This window comes from Lithobates pipiens, unplaced genomic scaffold (genome assembly GCF_037356315.1).
Source record: "Lithobates pipiens isolate NorthernLeopardFrog02 unplaced genomic scaffold, aLitPip1_a1.2 Scaffold_28, whole genome shotgun sequence".
NCBI classification, from domain to species: Eukaryota; Metazoa; Chordata; class Amphibia; order Anura; family Ranidae; genus Lithobates; species Lithobates pipiens.
Window position 1 is genome coordinate 104,252,000 of NW_027507789.1, and position 6,000 is coordinate 104,257,999.

A 6,000-nucleotide genomic window follows, 5' to 3' on the forward strand; every position below is an offset into this window, starting at 1 on the left:
ACGTTGTGCGCCGGAGCGAGGCCACACCCACAACATCTCACCAACATGCAAAGCTTCAACAGCAGACAGAGCATGTCTCAGATAATAAAAATATCATCAATGTACCAGTACCACCCAAAGATGTGGTCCGTATACAGTGACATCTCCTTGTCCGCAAGAAACATGTTTTCCCACTTCCCCCAGATACAGGTTGGCATACAATGGGGCACAGCATGTCTCCATCACAACCCCCTGCACCTGGAGGTAGTGGGAAACATTGAACACAAACACATTGTGCTCAAGGATGAATTCAAGTAGTGAGATGATAAATTCACTATATGCTGGATCTATGTCTCTATCCCTCTGCAGAACGTGCTTGATAGCTGCTATACTCTTGTCATGTGTGATAGAGCTATAAAGTGCTTCAACGTCCACTGTAACCAAAGGTATGTCATCAGGAACGAGTAGATTATCTAAGATCTGTAGAAAATGCAAGGTGTCTTTTACAAAAGAGGGTAACGCCATCACAAAAGGTTTTAAACAATCATCAATCAGTCTACTGGCATTCTCACTGATTGTCCCTTACCCCAGAGATGATTGGTTTACCTGGATTTTTTTTTTCATTCTTATGGAATTTTGGCAGTGCATAAAAGGTGGGCACTCGAGGAAAGTCATTTCTAATGTAGTTCCAAAGTTGTGACCAGGAGCGGTGATCAGTGTCGTGTTACAAACAGCCCCCCTCACAGTTAGAATCACTTCCTAGGACACACTTAATCCCTACAGTGCCAACTAGTCATTTATTCTTATTTTTATTTTTATTTTTATTTATTTTTTCTACTTTTATTTTATTTTGCAAATTTTGGCATGTTTTGAGATTTGACACAGTGTGTTATATATATTTGTTGCACTCACTATTCCACTTGTGTTCACACCTGTATAATTTTTGAACAATTTGTTTTGTCGTTCCCCTTTATGGCCATTTACTTGGTTACGCCATAATCACAGTCACAGGCACTTTGAGTATTTTTTGCATTTCACTATTGAATATTGATTGATTCATGGTATTTTAGTAACATAGTACTAATCATTTATTCATTTATCTCAGCTATCTAATTTATTTAATTTATTGTGGATTTTACATCCTTATTTCTATTTATTAACCAGCACGCTGGAAAATTTATATTCACTTTGTATTCACTATTTAATATTGATTGACTCTTAGCACTTTATCATTTATTGATTTTATTTAGTTTATCTAGTTCTATCCGGGATTTTAAAATTATTAGCCAACAAGCTGGAAAATTTGTACATTTTTATGATATCCATTTTTAGTGAGTTTAATAAGGTATAGCGCCATATCTATTTTCTTTCTCTTACCCAACTAGTCATTAACCCCTTCACTGCCAGTCATATTTACACAGTAATCAATGCATTTTTAATTGCACTGATCGCTGTATAAATGTGAATGGTCCCAATGGTCCCCATCATGGCAAAAGTGTCCAATGTGTCCGCCACAATGTCGCAGTCCTGATAAAAATCACTGATCACTGCCATTACTAGTAAAAAAAAAAATTATAATAAAAATGCCATAAACACTATCCCCTATTTTGTAGATGCTATAACTTTTTTGCGCAAACCAATCAGTAAATGCTTATTGCGATTTTTTTTTACCAAAAATATGTAGAAGGATACGTATCAGCCTAAACTGAGGAAAAAACGGATATTTATTATAGCAAAAAGTAAAAAATATTGTGTTTTTTCAAAATTGTCGCTATTTTTTGTTTATAGTGCAAAAAATAAAAATCACAGAGTTGATCAAACTCCACCAAAAGAAAACTCTATTTGTGGGGAAAAAAGGATGTCGATTTTGTTTGGGAGCCATGTCACAAGACCACGCAATCGTCAGTTAAAGCGACACAGTGCCGAATCGCAAAAAGTGCTCTGGTCTTTGGCCAGCCAAATGGTCCGGGACTTAAGTGGTTAATACAAGAAAGGACTTTATTCGCTTTGTAAATTTCAGCTTGGCATTGCAGCTTAAGCTTATAATCTACCAAAATGCCCAAATCCTTCTCCACCATTGATTCCCCCAGTTGTATTCCCCCTAGTATGTAAGATGCATGCATATTTTTAGCCCTCAAGTTTATATTTATCATCATTAAACCTCATTTGACACATAATCGCGCAATTAACCACTTGCCGACCACTTGCTGCAGTTGTACTGCAGTAAGGTGGCACGTCTGCGTGAAACAAGGTACCTGTGTGTTGTTCCATGCAATAGTCAATGGGGGTAGCACATGTGCCCAATGGCCACAAGGGGAGCCAATCAATGGGCCCAGTGAATGCAATGTCCACCGGAACCCGCCAATCGTTCCCCAGAGAGATCGGGGGTTTGCCGATGTAAACAAGTAGACAGCCATTCTGTCAGGCATGGGCACTGTGATCTTGTGTTCCTGCTAATCAGAAACACCACTGTGTCCATGCAGTGAGCCCACAGTAAGAAAGCACAAACAGGGACACTTAACCTTTTCATCTCCCTGACATTAACCCCTTCCCTGCCAGTATCATTTATACAGTGTCAATGCATATTTTTAGCACTGATCACTGTACTAATGTCACTGGTTCCCAAAAAAAGTATCAAAAGTGTCAGTTAGGTATCTGATCTGTCCGCGACAATGTCGCAGTCCTGCTAAAAATTATTGCTCGCCACCATTACTAGTAAAAAAAATAACATGAATAAATATGCCATCAATATATCCCCTATTTTGTAGATACTTTTGTGCAAACCAATCAATATACGCTTATTGGGATTTTTTTTTTTTACCAAAAATATGTAACAGAATACATATTGGCCTAAATTAATGAAGAAATTAGATTTTTAAATTTTTTTTATTGGATGTGTTTCATAGCAGAACTTAAAAGTTCTGCTGTGAAACAGAACTAGTCTTTTTCTGTTTCTAGAACAAACAATAAAAATTTAAAGGTGATCAAATACCACCAAAAAGCACCACCAAAAGGAAAGGGACATCAATTTTATTTGGGTACAGCGTCGTGCAATTGTCAGTTAATGTAACGCAGTGCCCATCACAAAAAATGGCCTGGTCATTAAGGGGGTAAAACCTTCCATCCTTAAGTAGTTAAACAGTGCATTGAGGTCGGCTTGCAAATTGGAGACATCATGTAAGGACTTTATTCCACTTCCTAGCTTGGTATCATCTGCAAAGACTGAAATAGTACTTTTAATTCCAGACCCAATATCATTTATAAAGATATTAAAAAGTAAGGGCTCTTTCACACACTGTGTCTGTTTTGATGGACTCTGCTTACAGTTGGCGGATGACAGGTCCATCTCTGCTCACTGTGCAGAGGTAGAACTGTCAGTGCCCCACTCTTCTCTATTTGCTGAGAGATCAGGAAGGAGGAAGTTTCCACTGCAGCCTGTATACATGTCCACATGTGTGATGTCAATATCATGTGATCTGGCTATCTCTGTGAACAAATAAATGTTCTCTCCAGCATAAAAGACACAACTGAGCATGTGCAGGTCGGCTACTCTGCCTGTGTTAGCTGGCCTTCCCCAGATAGACAATGCAGGGAGGATCTGTGCATTCAGGATAGAAAATGGAAAATTCATATCAAAATACTTACTGTAATTTTTCCTGATGGACTCCATGGCAGCAACGTGTGGGTTAAGTCCCGCCTCCACTACCCTATAGGACACTACTCCCATAAATCTTTGCTCCCTGCCCATGGGCGTGTTCGGTAACTAGCCTACTCCAGCCATTTTGGGAGGGAACTCCTGCTGCCATGGAGTCCATCAGGAAAGGAAAATTACGGTAAGTATTTTGATAGGAATTTTCCATTTTCCTGACAGACTCCATGGCAGCAACGTGTGGTAACTAACTCGCCAAACACACTCGGATTGGGCAAAATGCTGAACAAAAATTTATTTAACACTGTCGACTGACAGCACCTTTAAACCAAAATCAACAGAAGATAAACTGGCAGGTTCAACACAATAATGAGCCATAAATGTATGAATGGATGACCAAGAAGCAGCTTTGCAGATAACCTCAGGAGCCACATGACGTGAAGCTGCCCAAGAAGTAGAGAGACTTCTCGTGGAATGTGCTGTAACCGCCTCAGGAGGAGCCAAGCTCATCTCTTTATAAGCCCACTGGATCGCCTGAACCACCCACGTGGAGATGGATCTAACCGAAGCCCTAAGGCTTTTGCTTTTACCGTGGAAAAGAACAAAAAGATAATCCGATTACCGGAAAGAAGCTGTTGCCTCCAAGTATCGTTTCAGAATAACTCCCATGTCGAGAGGATGAAGATCCTGACTCCCAGCAGAATTAAAAGTAGGAAGAGTAATATCCTGATTTTCGTGGAAGACTGAAGTAACCTTGGGATTCGACCTCAGCATTGGCACTAGGACCACTCTGTCAGGGAAGAACGTGAGGAAAGGTTCCTTTGACCCTAGAGACTGTATTTCAGAGACTCTCTTTGCCGAAGATATGGCTACCAAAAAAGATGTCATTAGGGACAATTCTTTGATTGAAAGTGGTCTGTCCAGTTGTGAGAAGAAGTCAAGAACCAGCGGTAAATCCCACTTGGGGAATCTAGGTTTCCTCTGTGGTCTAAGTCTAATTGCTCATTTAAAGAATTGCTGAACCAAGGGATGTTTAGCCCAAGAAACTCCAGAAAAAGCCGAAATTGCAGAGACTTGTACACAAAGAGCACTGACAGATAAGGAGATGTCTAATCTGGACTGTAAGAAACCCAAAACATTCTTAACCGTCAGATTACTGTCAGAGCTAGACCTGGAGCACATGTGTCTTGTGAATCTAGACCAAATCCTCTCATACACCTGGTTGGTACTTTTCCTCCTTGCACTCATGAGAGTAGGAATGACCTCCTTGGGGCAACCCAGAGCCTCTAACCTTCCCCTCTCAAAAACCAGACCCTCAGACATAGATGGGCCGGACAGGGATGTAGCTTCGAGCCCTGGGATAGGAGATTGGGCCTGAGAGGTAAGGGAATCGGGTCTCTGACACTGAGGAGCATTAGTAGTGGAAACCATGGCCTGTTGGGCCAATAAGGTACTACAGCTATCACTTCTACTGCTTCTGATCTGAGTCTCCGCAGGACCTGTAGAATAATAGGAGTTGGAGGAAAGGCATAAGCTCTGTCGAACCACCATCATTCCGTCAGTGCATCCACCCCGTAAGCCTGAGGATCCCGAAACCTGGAATAATACCTTGCCAGTTTCTTGTTGCAAGGGGAGGCAAACAGGTCGACCTCTGGGGAGAACCCCAACGTTAGAATCCAACTGAAAACTTCCTCGTGAAGGGACCATTTGTTGTTGTCCAGACTGACTCGAGACAGGAAGTCCACCTGAATGTTCTGCGTCCCTGGAACATAAGTTGCTGTAATGTTGACCAGGTTCTTCTGAGCCCAAGACATACAGTGGTGTGAAAAAGTGTTTGCCCCCTTCCTCATTTCCTGTTCCTTTGCATGTTTGTCACACTTAAGTGTTTCGGAACATCAAACCAATTTAAACAATAGTCAAGGACAACACAAGTAAACACAAAATGCAATTTGTAAATGAAGGTGTTTATTATTAAAGGTGAAAAAAAATCCAAACCATCATGGCCCTGTGTGAAAAAGTGATTGCCCCCCTTGTTAAAACATACCATAACTGTGGTTGTCCACACCTGAGTTCAATTTCTCTAGCCACACCCAGGCCTGATTATTGCCACACCTGTTCACAATCAAGGCATCACTTAAATAGGAGCTGCTTGACACAGTAAGGTCCACCAGAAGATCCTTAAAAGCTACACATCATGCCGAGACCCAAAGAAATTCAGGAACAATTGAGAAAGAAAGTAATTGAGATCTATCAGTCTGGAAAGGGTTATAAAGCCATTTCCAAAGCTTTGGGAATCCAGCGAACCACAGTGAGAGCCATTATCCACAAATGGTGAAGACATGGAACAGTGGTGAACCTTCCCAGGAGTGGCC